The 23,244-nt window shown below is 45.7% G+C and overlaps 1 long non-coding RNA gene across 2 annotated transcripts in view; it reads left to right on the top strand.

Moving 5' to 3' along the window:
• The window catches only part of LOC112978924 (uncharacterized), a 28,646-nt gene that overhangs the window by 3,590 nt on the left and 1,812 nt on the right, over window positions 1-23,244 (top strand). Inside the window, exons 2-4 of one of the 2 annotated variants that reach the window (XR_003258048.2) lie at window positions 10,351-10,831; window positions 12,526-12,664; window positions 13,986-19,897. This is a non-coding gene — a long non-coding RNA (uncharacterized LOC112978924). Of the gene's footprint in view, window positions 1-10,350; window positions 10,832-12,525; window positions 12,665-13,985; window positions 19,898-23,244 lie in introns of those variants that run through there. The other variant, XR_003258049.2, reaches the window with a different exon arrangement.

The raw sequence follows: 23,244 nt of genomic DNA, 5'->3' as shown, positions 1-23,244 counted from the left end.
GGTGCCTGGGAGTGATTCTGTGGGCAACGTTTGTGGTCTGTAGGGGGAAAAAAAGGAAAGCAAAGGAAAAGAAAAAAGGAAAGTCCCATCTTCAGCAAGGCTGCTATGCAGCCAATTTTCTTCTGAAGGATCCCACATTGTCCACACTGCTGCACATAGCTCTGTGGCTCATGCGAGTGTGTTGGTTCTTCATAAAAGCAGCGGCCATAAATTTCAGTAATAGCTTAGTGCTTTTTCTTCCCCTCTCTGTATTTTTTTCCACCAGTCTCTTTACCTGCTGGGGAAATGTCCTTCCATGGACTCCACCAGCCCCAGCCCAAAATCTGTAAGCAAAATCTCCACAGCTGGGCTCGACTTTGCTAGGTGCCGTTCAAACACGTCTGAAAAAGATAGTTGCCACCATGAAGCTCTTCCATAAAGTGATTGCACTCGCAGTGCAAGGCTCTGTGGATGCTGGCGTGTGATCAAGTGCTGGAAATGTTTTACGTAAGACTCATCCGCATCAGGGGCTCCCAGGTCGGCTCCTCGCTGGCTGCTCCGAGCACGGTGCTCCCTGGACACCGGGACAGCAGCGTTCGTGCCATGGGACTTGTCCAGTGTGGATTTCTAGAGAGTGCCTATTTTGTTACATCCGTCTCTGTTTAGGCCCATTTCTAGTTTGCATATGCATCACTGTGCTGGTGCCTGATACTGTCTATCCAGGAGTTTCTTCTCCTATCAGGTAATCTGACGTTTCCCCTTACATACAAAGAAATACTGAGCTGTTTCCTTTTTATACAGATTTATTTCTTGAAGCCTAGATAAATCCAGAAATTGCCTTCGCTTCCCTCACGATGGCAATTTCCCTAATGATAATGGAAGTTAGGTCAAGAGCAGGGTAAGAACCTGTGAAGCAAATAAACGCTTAGTCCCTGATGATGCAATGACTGCACACAAGCAATTGCAGCATCAGTGCCTCGCAATCTTATCATTAGTTCATCAGCATATCCTGTTTGCCTATTCAGCATTAAATTTGCCCTTACTGAATGGGGAATTATATTTTTACTTAGAACTATTGTTCTCCCTTCCTCTTTTCTGAGCAGTTCTCATTTACTCAGCTGCACTCCTACCTCTTCCCATTGTGATCCTCGTAGAAAGAGTATTTACATGTAGACTTCAGAATTAACAGTGAAATAAAGGCGAGGCACTACAAATCCATGCCTCTCGAGAGCACTTTTTTCAGGATGTTTACCAGTCCAGGAAGACAACACATGGTCTATTTATAGACTTCGTATTTGAAAGTTTTCTTCCCAGACGTAAAATCAGTTTGCTCTTTGAGCCTAATAAATGCTGTGTGTGTGTGTGTGCACGCATGTGTGTGCGTACATGTATATGGAAAAGGTAATATTTGTGGAGATGAGCATGTGTATAGCAAAGCAGGATGCTAATTGCAGGTCTGTTGTGGGACTTTACTTGTTTATGATTGAATTATATTTTAATAGCTATCAAAACACAAATCTTGTCAAAAATATTAATAGAGAGGAAAAATATTCTGTTTTATTATTGTTATCTAGTCTACAGCATGGAAGTTAATCATAAAATCTACATTTTCTTCAATTTATATCTCTCTACTATCCTTTAAAGCTATTATAGACATGTAACAAGTTAAAATGGATTGAGAAGGATTAAATATAAGCTCTTAATTAAAGCAAATAACCCAGAACAGCCTACCTCAAATAAAAATTCTGATTCAATTACACCTTCTGCTCCTCAGCCAGGTGCCTGATTTTCCAGGTTAAAACCCCTCAAAATAAGCTCTGATTTACCTCGTGATTGATTCAGTTGTCGTATGTTTCTCTACAACTAATAGCTTGTGTTACAACATGCACAAAAAAGAGGTGAAGGTATGTCTTGCAGAGCATCAACAAATGATTTATAGTAAAAAAAGTGACACAATTAAATGGTTAGGTTTCCAAACTGAACATTGGTAGCGCAAGTGCTTTAATGTATATTCTCATGGTAGCGATCTAGCTGAGCATCTAGCAGGAAAAATGCGTGTGTGAGAAGCGAGAAACATGCAGAGAGGATCCGAGCCCAACCCGAGACTAAGTGCTGGAGGTAGGCGGATGAGCCCGAGCCTTTGGTGGCAGTTCAGGTCTCAGTCAGCTTACAACCACGGGGAACCCACGCCGTCACATGGGTAAGGGTCAGCCGGGAGCTGGAAGGGGGAGCGAGGCAATGGCCCGGGGAAAGGCCCCGCGTTGGCGGTTACAGTGGCACCGTTCGTTCGAGGTTTTCAGAAGTGACTGGTGGCTTTGGTGAGCGGTCTAAGATACCTTGGGTACTTGTTTTTCAGAGCATCTTCAGAAATTCTGACCTGTTTTATGGTATTTTGGGGTGGACCACCATAAATTACAGTGTCCAAAATCACTAACCACTACTGTGGCCAGTAGGCGTTTTGTGAAGTACTTTAAAGTCAGTTTGAGTCACTAATGAGTTCACATAAAGTTTTCTACAGGTATGTTTATTTAAATGTAATCACTGTTACATTTCCTAGGGAAATACGCTAGCAGCACTGCCAGCAAGCAGTACATGGATTTTATATCAGCAAGACTGCTATTGATTTTAGGAGCTATTCATTGCACATGTACCCATCAGCCACTTCCTAATGGAATTTTAGCAGTTCAGTAGGGTCACTCGAAGGTCTTAAGGAAGCAAGGGACGTTTTTCATCTCTTACGGAAAATACCTCTGTAAGACGGTGCCTTCGTTCACAGTCGTAAATCAGATGGTGCACTTCTACCTCCCTTTTCATACAGTTAGTTCTGGTGAAACCTAAGTATTAATTATTGAGACATATTAAATGTCTTTTTATTCAGCTTGTCCTGGCAATATATGCAAACTTACAATCTCTGGATTATTTAATCCCTGAGCTGCTGCATGCTGGAGACTGGGAGCCTGCTAAGCAAATACGACTGGACTGTAGGTGTATGCTGGGACTCTGCCGCAGTTGGGATAGATGAGCCCTTGGGCTGATGCAGTATGTTTGTCCATACATTAAAAATACTGTTATTAGAACTGGTCGAAATCTTCATCTCTTTCTGTTTTCTTTCCTATAGAAAAGGACCTTCTCCATTTCAGTTAAAAACCTGCACAAAATGGACTTCTTTTTTTCGTTTTGGCATACTATTTCCAATGGTTTAGCAGGAAACAACATGCAAAACCTTTTCCTTTGACAAAAGCTACATTTGTTACCCAATCTGATTCAGTTTTACTGCATGTGATCTCAGTTGCAGAATTGTTCCATAGAAACGCGAGCAAAAAGGAGTAGGAAGGGAATAATGACTGTAAAATATTGTAGAGAAGATACTAGTTTATCATAGAAATGGAAAAGGATGGTGTTTGATTTGGTGCTGGAGGAGGCTGGCAGAAATTAATTTTTTCCAGAAAACACTTTCTGGGGGGAAAAAGCATCATACATCGAAAGCAGCATTTCTTAATTAAAAAGGCTTCTGTTGGAAATTCTTTAACTGTGAGGCAACTGTAGCTCTTTTTCCTTCTCTCTTCTCTGCTGTTAGATCCGGACCTACGGAAAGAGTTGGTGAGATCTGTGTATATAACATAAATGTGCTTTTCTCTACCTCTTATACGTGTATAACGCACATGAACTAAAAGCCACAAGTAGCAGAGCACTTGACGTGTACCTGTCATTTTAGCTGAGCCTTGAGCTGTAGGAGTGCTGTGGTTGATGGATTTCTTTGCGTGTTACAGACTGCAGGATAATTCAGAGGTAGCGAAGGGCCAGGGCCAACGAGCACTTTGAAGAACTGGCGGTGTCCATCACTCACAAGCCTCCACCGTCTGGAACCGAGTCGAACCTGGTGGTTTTCCTGAGCGGCTCCAGCACGCTTCCCTCAACGCAACTTTCTTCTGTGTTATGGCAAGGACCAGAAGTGGCCGAAAGCAGGAATATGTTCACATGAGATGTCCTGTGTCCTTCCACGAGATCTGGATGAGGAAATGATGGTTGAAAGCTGTCTTCAAATCCGGCTTTTCCCTTTCTGGCAAAGTAAGCTTGACTACAGCGAAAGCCAGCCAGGGCATGAGCCAGAGAGCACATCCCATCTTGGGATTGCATTATTTACCTGTGATTAAGTGAAGATGTACCGTCCAGAGGTAGTGGAGCCCAGGGCTTGGCTTGTTGGCACGAAAGCCATTCCCACTGGAGCCCTGCCACGACCGTATCCAGGGCCTGGGAGGCAGCTTTGCACGCAAGCTGGCCTGCACTGCCCAGTTTACGGCTAACACCGGCGCCGGGCTTTTTGGAGGTTTACAATGGTGCCTCAGTTCCCGGTCACTATGGAAACTGATTTTTTGAAGAGGCGCTAGTTAAAAAAGTGGATTGAACCCAAAACTTGCGCTTTGTTTTTTTTTCCTTTTTTCCTGGCTCGTGGGTTCCCATGGGAACAGGCAGAGGCTGGTGAGGCCGGCCTGGCCTCCTGAAAACCTCCGTTCGGGTTCCCCTTTGCGAGCGAAGCACAGCTGAGTCAGCAGGCGACTTCTCCAGCGATACAGGGAGAAAGAAGTCACAAAGGCTGTCAGTCAGCAGGAAAGACCCTCCAAAATAGCTCAAAAGGAACCAAAACAAGTGTCAAAGAAACACAGAGTGGCCTGTCCCTCCCTCCATCACGCAGCCCACGGGGGACTGCCGGAGGGGTCTGCAGCAGCAGAGCAGCGCTGGGGCAATTTTATTGCATATGGCTCAAAGAGGTTGGGCTGAGAGTGTTAAATGACATCAGGAGAAATTTCTTTCATACAAATGACTTTGTTCTTTACAGTCTTGCCAAAGCTCAGATCTGTGAGCAAACGCTGCTGCGTGGTTATGAAAGGAAGAGGGTAATGGTACGGGGGGGCTTTGCCGTCTGTACGTGCTCTGCATACCTGACTGCCGGACCTTGAGGGGTTTGATTCAGACCTAACCGAGACGAGAGTCACAAAAAGGGGCTTTTCTTTTTGTGCGTGGGCAGTAAAAGGGTGTTTATTGAAAATGGCTTTGTCTTGCAGCTTGCTAGCTGTGTTCATGCCCTGCTGGATAGCTCATGCTTGGCTCCAGTGAGCCAGCCACAAGCAGAAAGAAATGGTGCTTTCAGCCTCTCCCCACAAAAACCACACTTCGTGGCCCACCAGACACAAGTCGGGATGGTGGGGAAGCTGCTTTTCACCCTTCGTCACAACCGCATAGCCCGGGAGGCACAATTTAGGGTCTGCCTGTTGGCATTATTAAGGTCAGCAGTACTTCCAGCTTTTCCCTCTGAACTCCTTGGTGGTCATGGCACATGCTAGCTCCTAAACAGCAGCTCTCATTTTAGTGGTCCCTATTTATGCATCACTGCCTGACATTATAGATTCGTGCTTGAAACTTTTGACAATAACACTTATCACCTCGGAATCACAGTGTGCTTAGCATCTGTATTTATAGCCCTGGAGGCATTTCAAATTTCCCTGGAGGAAACCTGAAAGCCCTTCCCGGAGGCACAGTGAAGATAGGAGCTTCCCTCATGCTCATTCCTGCTCCTTTCCTGACTGGAAAAAAATGATGACTGACCTATTTGGCTTTGTATGCTGGAAGAGAAATGTTACAGCCCCATGCGGTACTGATCTAGTAAAATCTTAAACAAAAGTATGAACAAGCTTACAGGCTTGCTTTTTCCACCAAAATTAATGCTGGCAATATCATTACTGGTCCACACCAGCATGCTTGGACCTTTCAAGCCACAGGAGATTTCACCAGGCCGTCCCCACTTGCTGTGCCGATATATTGCCATGGAGGTCCCAGCTCTGCAGAGAGCCTACAAGGAGGCAGAGGATGGCACCAAGTGAGCGAAGGTGCCTGCGCCGCAAGGTCCCTGCCCGTGCCCAGAGTCACGGTGCCGACCCCGCTGCAGAAGACAGCAGCGATTCCCAGGCCAAACACTGGAGGCTGCTCCACGGGCAAGGCCAACACACCGTTTCCAGGGCACACGGAGCCTCTGAACAACGCGGGTAGGGACCACCACGGAGGACAAAGCCACTGCTGGCATGGGATGGGCTCCCGGGAACCAGGGGCTTTCTCAGCCCCAGGTGCCCCACAGGAACCCTTAGACCAAAGCCATGAGCAGGCGGCTCCCAGCCCATGTAAGGAAGCCTCTGCAGGCCCCTTCCGCTCGCATCTATTTTTGGGTTATTTTGCTTTCTCTCCCGCAGGATTTTCTCTTTCCCTGGGCATGCTGTCAGGCCCTGGGCACTTGGCCAGGAGTGCAGCTGAGCGTTGCTGGTCATGCTGTACCTCGGCCTGGGAACTTGTGCTTCCAGCTCCTCTGCCGCTCTCCTTCGTTCATCTGCCAGAATTTCATGGTGGCAGCTTTCAGCAAACAGAAGCAGATGCACGTGCCCATGCATTCATCTGTAGTACCTACCGTTGCTCCTTCTGATCAGAAGCATATTCAGAAAAGGAAAGGGAGGCAAGACCCACATCTTGCTCCTTTCAGAAATTACCATTTATGCATTGATCCTCAATTAATGTCTCAGGGAAGCAAGGCTGACCAGTAGCTTAGGACAGCTACCAGCATTGCCCTCTTACCTGGAAGAGCACTTTTTTGTCTGGCAATGCCCCAGATGCTGCAGTACAGAAACCCAGAAGGCACTTCTTTCACCCTCTTTGGCCATGTATCACCTGTTTCACGTTGCTCATCTGGAAGGTGTAGCCTTGAATTTGGGCCAGCATTTCTCAACCATAAATATGTGCGATACCAGCCTGAAAAATAATGATTTCCCCCTACCCCTTTAGCTTTTTCACATTTCAATATGCTACCAAACCATTAGACTTAAAGCTACTTTCATTTCTGCGATTGCCACCTCTGCACTGGGAGGAAAACTGCTGTAGCTAAAGGGTGCTCATCTCCTGATGGGAAAGAGAGACTTTGGCCCTAGAGCCGGTCCTTTCCACACCCGCACCCTGGGCCGCTGGGCCTGTGTCACAGCAGCCAAGAGCTGAGAGCAAGAGGAAGGGGCTCCCTCAAGGTTTTAGGTTAAGCAAGACTATTGCTGCCATGAGTCTTTGCCAAATTCGTCTCAGAGACTCAACCTCATAAGACCACACCATCAAGCAACCTGCCTTTCGGCAGGGTCTTTTACCCTCTCTGCAGAGCTGTGCTAGCCCCAGGCTGGCACAGCGAGCCTGCTAGGCTACCTCCCAACCCCCGTCGTATTTCCAAGGTGTTACATAGCTCAGGTTTGCCCCTGCCAAGTTCAAGGGCTATGACCCAGAGACATCAGGATGAGGAATAATTCAGTCATTATTTTTTGTTCTTGCAAGTATGGAAATATTTTAAGGTCGTTTGGGACTTTCATCCATGGGGGTTTCATCCATGGGACTTTCATCCACTATGCTCCATCATAATTCTACATTAAAAATGTCCAGGTTCAGACATGGGCAAACACAGAGGAGCATTAGAAGTAAGAGGAGAAGCTAAGGATACTGCTTTCGTTGAACAGGGTTTTCTTCCACACTCATCTAGTAGCATGCGGCATGGCAGTGGCTATTTGAATTGGGTTTTCTCCTCCATAATCCTCTGCCACTATTTGCCTTTCAGTGTCTCACTAGCTGGGCAACATTTACGCCCGGTATGGGTAAAATCAAGTTAGCCAAAATGGACAGCAGAACAGGAATAGAAGATCACTCAGCAGGTATAGCTGATGCCTTTGGGACAACAATTTCAGAGCCTGAAAAACATAAAAATCCTATTATAAGTGGTTCTGCTCTTGGGGTGGCTGTTTCTGACTGTCTTACCAGAAGATTGCTTTTAAACAAGCAGTTTTCATTTTAGGAAAGAATACAAGAGCTGTAACTTGCTCATTAGACCATAGGAGATCTATTTGATCTCAGTTGCTATTTTCCTTGTTCTGTGCCTAACCTTATGGAAGATTAAGATGGTTTAAATGAGAATTTTTATTTAGACCAATGAAATGTAATTGAAGAGGAAAAATGATCTTACAGTTATCAATATTTTCATTTCTGACGTTCTACATTTTTCCTGGTTGGCACAAAGGAAGGTCTGTTCATCACCAGAGCTCACTTAGTCTCTGAGACAGGGTCACGAGTGACCAAAGCATAACAGACAATAAATCCAGCGTAAATAACTGAATCTGGATTTAGATCAGCAGTAGGAGAATTATGAATGTTTGAGAAGCTTACAGAAAAGCTTTGAAACTTATCTTCATTGCTAAGGAAGGCTGCTGACCTTTTTCAATTCTTAAAATTTCTGGATAGCTGATGCTCATATATTTTCCTGAGGTGGAAAGAGTGTGAAGGCAACGGTTTGTTTTCGCTGTGAAGTAAATGCCTCTGTCTGAAGTGCTGACCTCCGGGCACGCTGGAGTGCTTGCTTTCCATCGCCTGATAACTCATGCCCGCTCACGGCACTGCTGCGGAAAGCTACGGCTCTTCCAGCAGTGAAGACTAACTTTGTACTCATAAGGGAGGATGGCGGAAGGCTTTCCAGCACCAACAGTGCACTAATACCAATGTTTTGGTTGGAGTAATTAATGAGAATATAGATTTGCTTCAACCTGAGGTAGAATTCTTATGTTTTTATTACACTCGGTCATGAATGACTACTTTCTAACGACACCATATAAGCCGGGTAGCAAAAGTCCCTTCAGCTAAAGCCTCTCCTCCAAGCCGTTGCAGCGCATCTTGTAACTTTGAAAAGCGGAATAGCAAGAGGATTAGGAGACCTCAAGCCTTGTGGAGCATGTATGCATAATCTCGTCCAAGGAGTTTTCCTATCAGGGAAATAGTTAAAGGATTTATTCCTTGTTGTCAGTGGCAGGAACTGCTGCTGTGCAGACAGACAGCAGTGGGATTGACTCAGACACCCGAGACTCAGCCCTTCCTTTTGGATTAACGTGCTCCAACTCATAACATTTTCAGACAGGGAAATGATGAGAGAATATTGCGTTTGTGTAGTGTAAGCATGATATCCTATTTAGCAGAAGGGGAAGCATAGCTGGGGGGCTGGACGCTGAACTTGCACTTACGCTGTCTGGATTTAAGCCTCAGTTCTGCCACAAACCTCACGTTTGTCTCCTACCATCTGTCGCTTGCTGTGTGCCTGAGTAAGGCAGAGTGCAATCTTGACTATGGTTGGCATTTCTAGGCACTGTTGTAATGCATGTAATATGGATATTTGTTTTCCAGTGTCATGCCTACAAGAGTTTGCATCTCTGCATCAATGCCATTAGTCTGCTGAAACCATCTGAAACAAAAATACAAACACATTATCAAACAGTTCTTCTTCATTTCTAATTCTTGACCCATGCTCATTAAAGCATTTACAGGGGGTCTGATCTGCAGCCTATTCATGTTAATGAACGTCTGAGTGTTCACTTCTATGGGCTTCAGATCAAGCCCAGGGAAATTAATTACAGAAACAATTTACAGGGGAAAAAAAAGAAAAGAAAAGAAAAGCATGGTACCAGAGGATGCAAAAAAGAATAGAGGTAACAACATCTAATGACTCAGAACCGCTCAAAGGCTTTTTTAGTTAAATGATCAAAAGTGTTGATATAATTAAGTATGAATATGATGACAGAAAAATGTGACTTCACCTAAAAAGTGATTAGATTAGATTAGACCACTCTACACTGTCTTCTGAATAACTGCATGTAATTGAGTTTACAGCAATAAACTGACCGAGCAAATGTTCCAACCTGTTGCTGAGAATATGGCTGTAAGCTAAGAAGATCTAAATAGTAGGAACAACCTTGCTGAAGTACAGGCTCCAGGCACTAATTTAATTGCTCTGGTCTAAGGCTGTGGCTTCACAAGACGACATATTTGGCAGCAATATCAGTTAATGATACTCTTCCTCCCCGTCCCTGGGGGATGCTGCATTTCGCCCCTTGCTCCTGCCTGCCCTCATCGCAGCACCGTCCTTGGTGCCGCCCTCCTTGAGCCAACGGGGGAACCGAGCCTGCTTTAAAACCACGCACGCACAGGGACAAGCACACGTATTTTGCTAGGTTATTTTTTAACCTCAGCCTACCCCGCTCTGGGTCAGTGCTTGGCCTCTCGAGCTGTGGCGGTGACACAAGGGCCGGGATAGCCCAAGGTGAGAGGAAAGGGGACGGGATGGGGATGCGGATGGGGCTGGTCGGGCCGCCCTCACATACCAGCCAGCCGGCAGCATCAGCTCCTCCTTTGCCAGGGACTCCACGTGATCTAAAAACCACCAGAAATACCCGTGGTTTGGGGTTGTTTGGGTTTTTTTTTATGTAGTCAAATGCTGTTTTTACAGTAACTATTTGCTTAAAAATTTGTTTGACCTTGCAGGAAGCGATGGAGTGCTGATCAGCCATTCACTGAAATCCAGGAGTCTGCACAGAAATCCTCCTCGCACTGCTCTTCCCAGCCTCTCGTCATTCCAATTAGGAGCGTGTTTAAGATATTTCAATAATCTCCCATTCAGCTACATGTATGAGAAAATGCATTCACTCAGCACAATAATGCAATTGTCCCTTTCCTGTGAGATGGCAAAAGACAGACAGATCGGGCAGGGGAAAACAAAAAATCGAGTAGCAAACATGCCCGAAAGAGCCCCTCTGCGTCCGCCGACCTCCGAGGACAGAGCTAACAAAGCAGGCTGTGTGGGACGCGAAACCGCATCACTTCACCAGCGAGAGAAATATGTAGATTTGGGTTAACTCCTTTTCAAATTGGCAAAGAAAACAGAGCCGGAGTGGACTCATTTTCTTCTGACTTTCCCTAGTGTAAATCAGGAGCAACCACGCTCGGACAACTCATTTCAGTGCAGGTATGTTAAAGTAAAAAGGATTTAAGTGAAAAAAGGGTCAGGCCCAGAAGAACAGGCGCAAACCCTGGCAGTCAGTCCTTGTACATAGTAATAGCCCTAACATTTTTGTGGCACTGACCTAAAAAAACACAAAGTGCTAGTGACAATTATTCACAGCACGGATGCTGCGACATTTACTACAGACACAAAGAGCAGCGGCAGAGGAGGTCTATGTTTAGCCAGAGAGAACAAAAAGACATTTTTACAGTTGTTTATATTTATTTGTTCTATAAATACTGAGACATGATTCCTTTTGGCCAGTCCGCGGATCTGATTAATTTGTTTTCCGGTTTCATTTTTGTGATACAAATTCGGAGGTGACTGAGGGTTGCAACACACGGCAACCACAGCTGCTAAAAATAGACCACAGTGACATACTATATACAGCAGCGCTTAACCACAGCATTCCCCTATACCTCAGGTCTTTGAAGTCCCTACGTAGGCAGGCTCGTGTGTTTGGACGTATAGAAACCTGCTGAGGTCGTGAATTATTGTGTCCAGAGCAACAGGGCGAAGGGGACAAGAAGAGAAGAATATGTCTAAGAGGAATCCTGCGCTGCTGAGCGGACACGCGGCCAAACGCTGCCCCATCCCATAGGGATGGGAGGGGAAGTGTTTTCCCTCGGGAAAGTTAGGATTCCAGCCTTTTCACTGCTGCACAGCATTAATTTCAGCTCCAAACAGTTATTAAAATAGCAGCCTCTAAAATCAAGACGGCAAAGGAAGAAAAGGGTGTGACAGGAATCAGAATGATGTGATTTTGAGGTATTATTTCTTGCAAAGGCGCAAGCCTAGAAATAAATCTTACCAAACAGTAAAAATTTCCCCTTTTCCAATAATGGACTGCAAATTTTTTTTTCCTTAAATTTCCTTAGACTCCCTTAAAGTTTTCAGGCCATCAGGTATTAAACAGTTCAGAAGAAGAGCTATTAACTCCCTGATGCAAGGTCTGCAGCGGGTGCCCTGGGGGCAGCTCAGTGAGCCCCCGGGGACCTTTGCAGCAGGGCTGGCAGAGGCAGAGCCGACGCTTTGCTCAATCCCAGCTGATCTCCTCTGGGCCACTGAGCTAAAACCGAGCTAAAGAGGAGTCAGGGAAGGGCTGGAAAGTGGGAGCGGAGTTGTCTCTTTTTATACATGTGTCAAAGTAGAAACAGAGGAGGTCAGAGCAGGGGTTATGACTTTTTTCTACCTTTTCATTAAAATACTTAACTATAATTCTTGCCTTAAAAGTCTGTGCTTCCAGCCTCTCTAAAATATACTGGCCTGGCCCAATTAATGGGACCCACTGCCTCATAAGTTACTTTTTGGCACTGCAACATGGAGCAGTTTGTGACTTTGAAGGCCTGGGGGTCATTATCTCACATTGCAGTGCAGTTCATAGCATTCTGCTTGGCACGTTTGGTTTCTCGGACCAGGCAATGAAGAAGATTGCAAAGGAAAGCATGAAGGGTCTGGGTTTGTGCAAGGAAAGTCAATATTTATAAGCGGCAAGAATGCCAATCACCAGTGTGGGGATTTGCCAGAGATCTCAGTTGTCAATGGTCTTCCCCCATTTTGTTCAGGTGGCTGCTACTTGAAGCGACTTGTCCAAGTAACATCATCAGTAAAAGCAATAGCAGTGCAGTGGTAACCAGTGTTTCCTTCCTCTTTGACAGTCCCCATCCTCCTCATCACTGGGGGAGAGCGGAAGTTTCCTGGCTGACGCTGGGGACGCCAACGGGGTGATGTCGGCTGGCAGCCCGGCAGCGTGGCACGACAAGTATCACGAGGAGAAGGTGGCTCTGCAACTCAAAGGTGAACAACGCAGCATCGGGTCTTAGCCACTACAGCACGAGTTTAGTGTTTTGGTTGCCTGTGTGTAGGGTCTTTGGGTTCCCTCTACATCCTCCTATTTATTTGCTTTTGGCACAAATTCAGCTATCATGCAGTGCTTCAGGTGACCAACTGAAGTCCTCTCCTCACCCTCTCCTTCCCAGTACTTTTCTCATTTATCTCTTCATCCAGGCTCTGGCCCGGGTGCTGATAGTGCTCCGGTGATCCCGAAGGATCTCAGAGCAGCTGCTGGCAGGTGGATGGAGATTGCCCATATATGGGGAAAATGTAGCCTAACCTCGATGTGACATAACTGATGGTATCCCATTCCTTCTCGACAGCCTTTCATCCTGCTGCGTCTCCAGCTAGTGTTGCCTAAGCCATTCCTACCGTATCGCTTCCTGCATGCGGGGGGATATTTGTATGAGGAGTGTTTACAAGGCCACCATTGTGTGATGTGGTCATGCTCTGGATTAGTTTAATGGGACTGCAATATAACCTGCGAGACAGCTTCCCAGCTGGTAAATCATGTTTAAACAGAGAAAAACAAATACACTTTCTTACTGCTCTGGTCCTTTTACAGCTGGTTGCTTAGCATTGTTCCTAGCTCATGTCCACTTTGCAGTGCTTCAGCAAAATTACCAAACTGGCCAGAAATCAATTTAATAGAGATTAAAAAAAAAAAAACAAAAAATAGGTAAGATATAACAATCATTGATGGGTTACACAGACACATCAATTTGGCAGCTAGCCAAGCTCCTCAGAGCAATCAACTGTACTCATTAAAGGTCAGAGCTGTGAATTCACCCCCGGCATTATCAGCAAAGACCTGAATGTGGCACAGACTGGTCAGAAGAGATTTTCCTCACAAAATTTCAGGTAAATGGGTGAGTGAGAAGAGATGTCAAGAGCAATTCTGTACCACAGTTTTCACTCCAGACCCTGATTTCTGTGTCACAAACCCAGGTGGTAAACTTTTCCTTTTATTCCAAATAAAGGAGAATCTTTGCCCTAACAGTAAATATATTTAAAGGTAGTTTTTCAAGCAGAGGCCCCCAAATCGTACAGATGTAGAGTTAAATGCCAGTAAAACTGATACTAGGTTCTGATTTGATAGCATTCAGTTATACAGGAATGTAAACATTTACATAGACATGTTTGCTGCAAACCTTTTTCCCTCTGCACCGGAAAAGTGATGGGCCTTCTAGGTAACTCAAGAAGCAGCAAACTTTCTGTGAACACCTAAACTTTGAAAGAAAGATGCTACCACCATTACTGGGGTTTGTTTTGTTGAATATTGCAGAAGCTGGTGTATGATATGACAACTGCCAGAAGGTGACATAAAATTGAAGACAACCAGGGTGAAGAAGAGAAAACCTAGTTCTTCTATGGAGGTCAGCAACTTTGCAGGAAAGAAAGAGAAATAGCTGCCTGCTAGCGCTCCTGAGCAGTGCCTGCGAGGGCACCGCTGGTGCTTGCTGCTGGCCCAGGGAGCCCCCAGCACTGCGCAGTTTCTCTCCTCTGCCCTTCCAGAGGTTCCCTCTGCTCCAGGCCCAAAAAGCAGAAGACCCTACGGCTTGTTCATGTGTGGGGGCTTTGGGAAACTTACGGGAAGGGAGTTTGTGTTGTGTAGACATCAGGGAGTTCCTCTCCTGTGCATCTGGCAGAAGCCCCAGCAATGACAGGTTTAAGCCAGGTTTTATTCAGGTATCTCCATGGCAATGAGTGAGGTCTTCCGCCGACAAACCAGTTACCAGTGTGGCCAAGGCTGTGAAACAGGCACTTGGCTAAGAGCTTTGCCTCAGTAAGGACCTTGGGATTTGACCTTTAATTTTGAATGTGTGACTGTATAAACAAGCCATCACATTTTGTCTGCAGCGTGCTTGTCACAAAAATCACTCACACGAGAAGGACCTGGAGGTATGCAGCAGGCAGAGACCATTCTTGTAACACTGCAGCTTGGCAGTTGCCCTGGGGACATGGGACTTCCTGACCCTGCCGCAGCGGTGGAGAAGTGAGAACCCTTCTGGGAGGGAAAGGGTTGAAAAGACCTCTCTGTCCCGCCGGGAGCTGGGCACCCGGGGCCGCCCGCCATCGCTCCACTGGAGAGTCTTCGCCTGGGATCTCCACGGGTTGGGGCTCTTGGAAAAACGCTCGGGAGACAAATGTTGCTGCTGTTTAAGAAAGGGATATTATTGCTTCTGGAGTGCAATGCTAGTGCTGCCTTAGGTAAGAGCAGCTATTGGTGTTCTGCCTAATGCAAATAGATCTATGGAGGCTTCTTACGAGTGAAAAGGCTGTTAGGATTGGACATTGCATTGCTCTAGCACTGGATCCCAAGGGGTTTGGTATCCGTCGTCCACCGCTTAAATACAGCAGCACCTTCAGGAGGAGGCAGCAATTACTAAATGAATGCAGAGTAGCATTTACAATATATACAAGGCTGTTACCTCAGATATTATTTACTGGAGGGTATTGATTTCCCCATCTCTAGCATGCTAGTTCCCAGGAAAGAAAGAGTTAAAATCGTAACTGCAGCTCTCTGCACCTTGTTGTTGGGTCAGCAGTTTGCCTGATAAAGGAGCCCTGACCTCCTCACCTGTAGAGGAAAGTCCAAAGATACCTTCAGAAATTATCGGGACTGTTTGCCAGAAAGCAGAAGTGCAGGAATCCACACAGGGAAGCAGCCTGGGGCATGCAGGGCCAAAAAGACACTGTAACATGGCGGAGGCCTCCGACTATGAAAAAGAGTGTCTAGATCTTGACTCATAACTTTGCAATGACCCTCAACCATACGGTTGACTGGAAAGCCTCAATACATTTAGCAAAGGCAGAGGAGAACATGGATCTGAAACCCCAGCCACAAGATGCCTCCTTTGAGTGCTCTGGACCAAATCTTGCCGAATCTAAGATTTAGTGCCATAGCTGCAATGCTTCCTGCAGTCCCTCTGATGGCAGAAAAAATGACTTGCGTATTACCTTTACTGTTAAAGGCTGGATTTCCCATGCAGGGTAAGTCCTCATGCAAAAGCACAGAAAATGTTTTAAAGAGGGAGCAGAATGTGCTCAGATTGTGAAGCAGCTGATCTAAAGGCAGTGAGACCCTTAGGGAACCCTGGTCCACAATAGTCGACATTTGAGACAGGAAATGATGGTTTATTTAACTAACTGAACTGAAAACTGCCAGGGAATTTAAACAAGGGAAATGGAATTACTAACGGCAGCATTTAGCTAAGTAAGACACGAAGGCTAAACCTCCTGTGATCGTGGGAAATAGTATGAGATATTTAACATCTGTAAGTGGTGGTGGCCTCTGCTTTTTGATCCATCTAAAAGACAGATCAGGTGGGCAGGGGATCACCAGGGGAGGGTTCCTGCTTCTCATCAGCATGGCTTCTTGCAGTTCTAGCGCTTCTCCATAGCTTCCCTTCCAGCTCCGCAGACCTGCCTTGAAGTACCTTGGTTTCTAAGATTCAGTGGCACAGTTCAAGCTTTTATGGCACTGGGCTACTCTGCCCCTAAATACGCATGTTTTTTTCAAATGCTTCAGTAAAAATACTTTTGAACACATTTGCTAATTACAAAAGACATTTCTATTCAGATGATGGCTTTTCTTTTGGTGCTTTTCTTCACTCTTCTTAGCCACACGCAGTAAACTCTCAGATCTGTCACCGGCTGTGGCAGGGAACAACACCTGGGAGTCTGACTTTGCTAGAGGATCTGGCTGCAGAAACCAAGCTGAGAGGAGAAAGGCTCTGTAAGTCAGACAACATCCGTAAGAGCCAAGGGAATAGAGAGAATGGCACAGCATAAAAACATTCATTATTTATCAGTTGATACCCAGGGAAAAAAAAACCTGTGCTGCCACTGCCTGGGAGCCTGTTCTTAGAAGTTAGGCACTGAAATGGAGACATGTATGGCCTGATGTCCCAGCCTGCCCTGCACGCTGTTGTATTGTAACCATCGCAGCTCAGGCTTCGGTACGGGCTGCAAAACCTATGCAGGGACCCGGGATGGCTTGCCCACGCTCAGCAGGTACCCGCCGTGCCGCGGAGTAGCGACCTTAGACTCTTTTTCCAGCCCGGTGTGGGGACAAAGTTTGATGAACACCCATCTGGCAGCGCTGCTGAAAGCCGTGGCCATAGGGGAGCTAACGTGGTTTCTGTTAGGCTCGCCTCCAGCTGAACGGTTCCTGGTCGGCTTCACTGTGCGACTGCACAAATCCTTGTGCCAGCGCAAACAAGGGGCCGTGAAAAGCCGGCACCACGGGCAGAGCGGAGGCTGCTTCTCTCGGCAGCTGCGCTAGCTCGGGCTGTCCTCAAACGCTGGTGGGACTCCTGCTCCATGTAAACTTCGTGCAACCACAGCAAGCATAAAACCCCGTGAGACAGTTATTCAGACTCTCCTGAAGTTCTGCATGGATCCAGCCCACGTTTTGAAAATCTGGATCAGCTATCCCTTGCGACTACAGTTTTTAAGGGAGTCAGTTTTTGTTTTTGAAGGGAGGCGCGAGGCCAAAAGGCAAGGTCAGAGACACTGAGAGACGGGGCTGGGGGTGGACAGGGTAGAGGAGGATGGGTGTGGAGTGAAGGTGTCACTCTGACATTTTCTCAGTGGCAATGCCAGCCTAAAGCATTCCCAGCTTCTGCTGCAGTCACGGTCTCCCCACCATCCCTGCGGTCACTTTGTCACCCCTGATTTGTGCCAGGAGGCCGTGCAAGAGGAATTGAAGCAAAGAGCCCGTCAGCCCAGGGAAAGACTGTCCAGTAAATGGCACAAGTGTGCTAGCAGGGTCCATCAGTCCCTGCGCAAGCTGTTCCTGCTGCCTTCTGGCCGTGGTGTGTTCCTCCTCGTACCCCGCTCTGCTTAATTTCTGTGCGCTGCATGCTTTCTAAATACTCACCCGGCTCTGTCTGGAGGAGAGTGCTTCACAGGAGAATGGGCATAGGACACCAAGTCATCTCATGCTGAGCACCACCAAGTCATGACACCCTTGGACAATCAATCAACTGATTTTGTGTTATTTATGTTGCCCTAAAGGCTACATTTCAGGACTTGAAATGTATGGGTTAGAAAAGCTGACAACAACTCATTCTGCTCAGGCTGTTTAATAACGCTGCACAGGCCTTGTTTGAAAAGCTTACTTTCAAGAGAGGGAATATATCCAACTTGCAGACCAGCTTCCTCCTCAATTACAGTGAACAAAAAGTCTTCAAAATATTTAGAATCTGATTTAAGCTAACAAAGTCAAGGAAATAGGAGTTAAAACTCAAACTCTTGCTTGACACACTATTTGTAGTTCATCCAATGGTAATGAGCCAGATTCTCGCCTAGTATAAGTGGGCATAAATCCACTAAAGCCATGCAAGAATGTTGATTTATGCTTGCTACAAATCTGGCCTTTATTGCAGTACTTCACTGTAAGCTCCAATCCTCTTTGCACTGCTCATTTATTGGAACGGAATTAGATTTACCAAGGTATGCTCGGACAAAATGGATTGCTTTTCCCTTAAATATTTTGTACCAGGAATAAAAAGGTAGTCTATTTCAACATAAAACTATTAATAAGATATTCTTGCTGAAGGAAATTCCAAAACAATAATATCATTTGTTACAATGCCACGAGTTATTTGTTTCTCAAGGTTATATCAAATGAGTATGAGATGCTCTACAAATTACAAGCTCCTTCTAGGAAATCTGAGATAAATCTGAAGAATAAAGGTTGAAACAAATTTAACTTAAATGCAATTGCATAAAAGCTTAAATATAGGCAGCTGAATTATTTGATGAAAGTCTGTTGGAATGAATATGCCCTCATGTTTGCTTGACTGAAACTACATTCCTCCAGATGACCTCACTTTATTGCCAAGTCCCTTCAATGGGGCTCCACTCCTTCACTGAGGCTGAGCATCGTGCAGGATGCTGGATGCAAGAAGATAATCAAGAATTTATTTTATTAGTTTTAAATATAACACTCTCCATTTTAGACTGTATTAACTACATGATAAATATAGCTTATCACTGTAAAGAGCCATGCTGAGAAAACTGCATGTGAGATTACTCTACTGTAAAGTGCTCAATATGGGGGCTACACTCAGAAGACGGAGCTCACGTAGGAGGCAGCAGCCTGTTTGCTAAATTCTGTTTCACATAGGGAACATCTTATACTGGTGTTTTCAGCCTGCACTAGCTTTTGATTAGTTTCCCGATGATGTCTGAAGTGGTGAGTTTTCACTGAATTGTTTACAGCCTGGCCACCAGGCAAAGACTTCTCTAACGTGAGAGGACAGCCATAGGGATTTGCCATCGAAACATTAAGGTTGGTATGAATAAGGTGTGAATGGCAACGTATGAGTGTGAATTCATCAGGAAACAACAAGAAAGGATAAAGGAACGGCATGTGCAGGCACGCCGGGATCAGGAGGTCATTGAGATCACAGCACACTGTGCGCAACTTCTCAGGACACTCAGATCTGGAAAACCAAGAGCTGTCTAAGACAAAGCATCAGGGCCCTGAGGGCACTAATAGTCTTAATGGCCCCGGTAAGTCTCATCTGGGACCCCCACCCATGCCCCCTGCCCAGGGGCTCCATTTAAACCCAGGTGCGGGCACCTACTCCTGCTGTGAGCTGTGCTATAGGTATGGCTTTGTCTCCAGCCCTGTCTCCTGGATGGACCTCAGACCACATTGGAGGTAGCTTGTCTCCAGCCCTGTCTCCTGGATGGATGGACTTCAGACCTATGCTGGGGTTACCTTTGTCTCCAGTCGTGTCTCCTGGACGGACCTCAGACCTACGCTGGAGGTAGCCTGTCTCCAGTCCTGTCTCCTGGATGGACCGCAGACCTACTCTGGAGGTAGCTTGTCTCCAGCCCCATCTCCTAGATGGGTGGACCTCAGACCTATGTTGCAGCCTTGGTTCAAGTCTCATCTCTGGTCCTGGTTCCTGCTGCTCCTGGATGGACCCTGGACCTGATTCATTGCTTTGCCTTGTCCGGGACTGCTGCCGGTCCCTGTTGTCAGTACCCAGCTCTGCCTGCTGTGCTCAGGGACGGCACCCTGACAGTGAGGGCACTGCCTGTGCTCTGCATGGAGCAGCCTGGCCAGACTACGTGGCCATACACGTCTCCAGCCTTGTGCATATGAAAGAATGAGCAAGTACTGTCTACAAGAGAAAGCATGAGTGAAATCAGTTTAAAATAAAATCATCTTCCTCACCTGTGTGGCCTTACATTGAAGTTTGCCACATTAGTTGAACATAAGCAAAGCAAAATCCCTGAGACAACACTCTGATCTGATAGAGAGCTGCAATTTCTTTGGTGCATTGATTCTGCAGTTTTTTTCCCAGATAATATGCAAGAGATTGGGTTTGTTAGTCTTGGAGGGTGGGGGGACCCAGTGCGGGGATTTGTTAACCTGGGGAGGTGTTTGCTCAAGGCTGGAAGAGGCTGGGACGAAGAGGTGCAATAGGTGGAAGGGCAGAGTTTCAAGCAGCAGTTAACTTCAGGTTGCTTTCATTTGGCAGCTTGGTATGTTTTTATTTTCAGGTATAATATAGTAGAGATCTGTAAAAACAGCTGGGAGTTTAACTTTCAGAAATGCCAAGGCCCCACAAAATGAAGTAGATCTTCAAATCAGGCTCTCAGCTCTGTTTGGGAAATAAATGCAAATATTTCGATAAGTGTTTGAAAAGAAAATGCTTTGGCTCCGGAGCAGTATGAGAAAATGTACAAACCATTTGATCTGCTTCAGATGCCGCAGCCATCTGCAACTGCATGTGGCGAACACACATTTCTCAGTTTTATAGGCATTTCTGATTACGAAGAGCTCTGCATACTTTCAGTAAAATAGATAAACCTGCAGTATGCTCTTTTTATTATTTGCTTTTTATCTCGGCAGCTCTCTGTGGAAAGATCTCCTGCTCAAACCCCCAGAGCCTGGCAGTAAGGCAATGCCTTTCGGGGCAGGAGACATCGCGTACAAAAGTGCCTGACACACGGCCAGCGCGAACAAGGGGTTGGCACCAAACAGGGGTCACAGATGCCTGTTTGAACATGCTATTGTGCAACGTCTCCGCGTAGCGCAGCCTCCAGCTGCTGCCATAATAAAGACAGTAGCGCCATCTGCTTTCATCAGTGGCTCAACCCCAATAAAACCAGATGGTGCTAATGAAAGTCTTGTGAAAGGCCTCATCTGCCTCCTGCCCCCCTGGCATGCCACGTATTATAGATAGTTTCTCTCTTTCCCATATATGTATTTTTGTGGATTTTTGACGTCTTTAAGCAGCAGACACTTTCACAGCAATTTAGCTAACTAAACTACTGAATTGCTAAATTTAGTTTCCTTATTTCTTTCTTAATGTTAGTTCTTCTCTTGATAAGAGAACAGTTTGCATATATGGTTATTCCACTAATTCATATTATTCAGTATCACAATCCTCACTTCCTCCTGGCATACCTACTCTTTATCCATGTTTATATCATTAAGGTGTTAATATTCTTTTCATCGGTAGTGTCCTGATTTGATAGCCGGTCAATGGGACCCAGTTCTTAAAATACAGTTCAGCCATAGACTTTAGAGTACACCAAATGCTCACAGTCACAGAACACTGCACTGCTGACTGCTTGGTGGGGCGCAAACGTATTTGCTCGCACTCATCTCTGTCCTAGGAAGTCTCATAGTCTCTGTTAGAGCATGAAACTGAAAATTGTCCTGAGAAATCCAGGACGGTTGTTTGAAATCTCTTTCAAAGGCTTGTGACGTTTATTCCCTGGACTCTTCAGTGTTTCTATCCCCAGCGTAGAGCAAGGTGAAAGTGGTATTTTGTGATTGCTCTGGATCTGAGATAAGTGGGTGTTAGATCACTGACAATCTCAGAGCGCCTACAGAAGCATCCACGGTCTCTAAATTTAGTTTGCCTAACCTGCATTCCTGCACTGGGAATCTGTACCTCTTCCATGGTCAGCTCAGCCACGAGAAAATGAATCGAATTAAAAACCTCTCTCTCCATTTACACATTTAAGTACCCACAAGATGATAGATAAGAAATGAGTATCAGCCAGATTAATTTGTCTAGAATAAATCATGCCAAACAATCTAATTTTCTGCTCTGACTGGGTAACTGCTCCTGCGTGTAGCAGGAAAGCCGCAGAAACCAGATATTTTGGTTTTAGAAAGACTTCTAACACCATCTCTCGTGACCTTCTCACAAGCAAGCCAGAGGAAACCACTAATGGATGAGTGCCCAACGGAGAATATTTATCAAGCGTAGGTTGTTAACTTTGCTGCTGCATCGAGCAGAGTTCTGCAGGAGTACCATTAGTGCTGATTTGATACTTTCATTACATGATTCGGTTGACAGAACAGAAAACCTGCTTACCAAACCCGCTGGCTGGGAGGGGCAACGAGTGTGTTGGAGGATAGGGCTTGCATCTGAACAAATTTGGCAAATTATAGTCAGGGAAAAAAGGGATTCGAAGGACATGCTTTCAGTCCCTGCTGTTGGCAGAATAACCAACCACACAAAAACAGGTTGTGGATTTACTGGTTTGATAGCATCAGTGTAAAAACAGGCTTGGTGGTTAGAGTGGATCACAAACTACCAGGCATCAGCCATGCCAGGCCATTACGAAAAAGTCAAATAGCACTGGGGGATACATAAAAAGGGATATTGTTTGTCAGGCAAATGAATTTATTCTTCCGCTCTGCTTGGAGCATGTAAACCTTCAGTTGCAGTGTTATAGTCTGCTTTGGCTAGAATAGAGAATTAGAGGTTTTATGAGGCAGCATTGGAGGAATTGGGGTTGTTTGTCCTAGAGAAAAGCGGACAGGGGAGACCTGGTTGGGGTCCCGAACAAGGCACCTTGCATTTCTGAGGGAGAGGGCAACAAACTCATCTCCTTGCCTGCTGACAAGGCTCAGTGGGCCAGAGAGACCTGGGTGAGACGTTAGAAACAACCTTCTCATAGTGAAGCTAAGGAAGCATGAGGAGAGATCTCTATAGAGGGGGACAGCCCTGTCTGGTGACTTTCCAAGCACAGGTTGGACAAGTATCTGCCAGAAATGACCTAAATATAATTGCCCTTTTTGGGCAGGGGGAAGAAGACACTTCCCATCCCCACTTTTCTACTGGAGCCAAAAGTTGTAATTGCCACACCCAAGTTTGATATCTAAATTATACATTGTGAATAACAGCTAATTATCACCCTGGGGTTCTTGCCTTCTATTTGTTTAATATATCATTAAAAAAAGAAATCTTAATGTTCAATAATTCAAATCAGAACCAGCTCTAATGTCGGCTGGCACTATGCCTTGCAAACTCTATTTGTTTAAAACGGTGTTTTCCAAGCCCTCGGCTTCTTTTCAGCTCACGCTGCCAGCTGCTAGCATCTAAATGGTTTATGATCTAGAGACCTGTCTTCTGGGCATTAGGATGATTCAGTTTATTTAATAAAGGCTTTACTGGAACACCCATTTAACCTACTGCATAAAGGAGGCTGGATGAAAAGCAGAAAGGATAACTCATACAAATATTACTCACTCTGAAAATGCTAAAACTCAGGTT

The sequence above is a fragment of the Dromaius novaehollandiae genome, chromosome 5, assembly GCF_036370855.1.
Source record: "Dromaius novaehollandiae isolate bDroNov1 chromosome 5, bDroNov1.hap1, whole genome shotgun sequence".
In the NCBI taxonomy this organism is placed as follows: Eukaryota; Metazoa; Chordata; class Aves; order Casuariiformes; family Dromaiidae; genus Dromaius; species Dromaius novaehollandiae.
The sequence above is the reverse complement of the archived record's forward strand: the minus strand, read 5'-3'. Positions and strand labels throughout refer to the sequence as shown.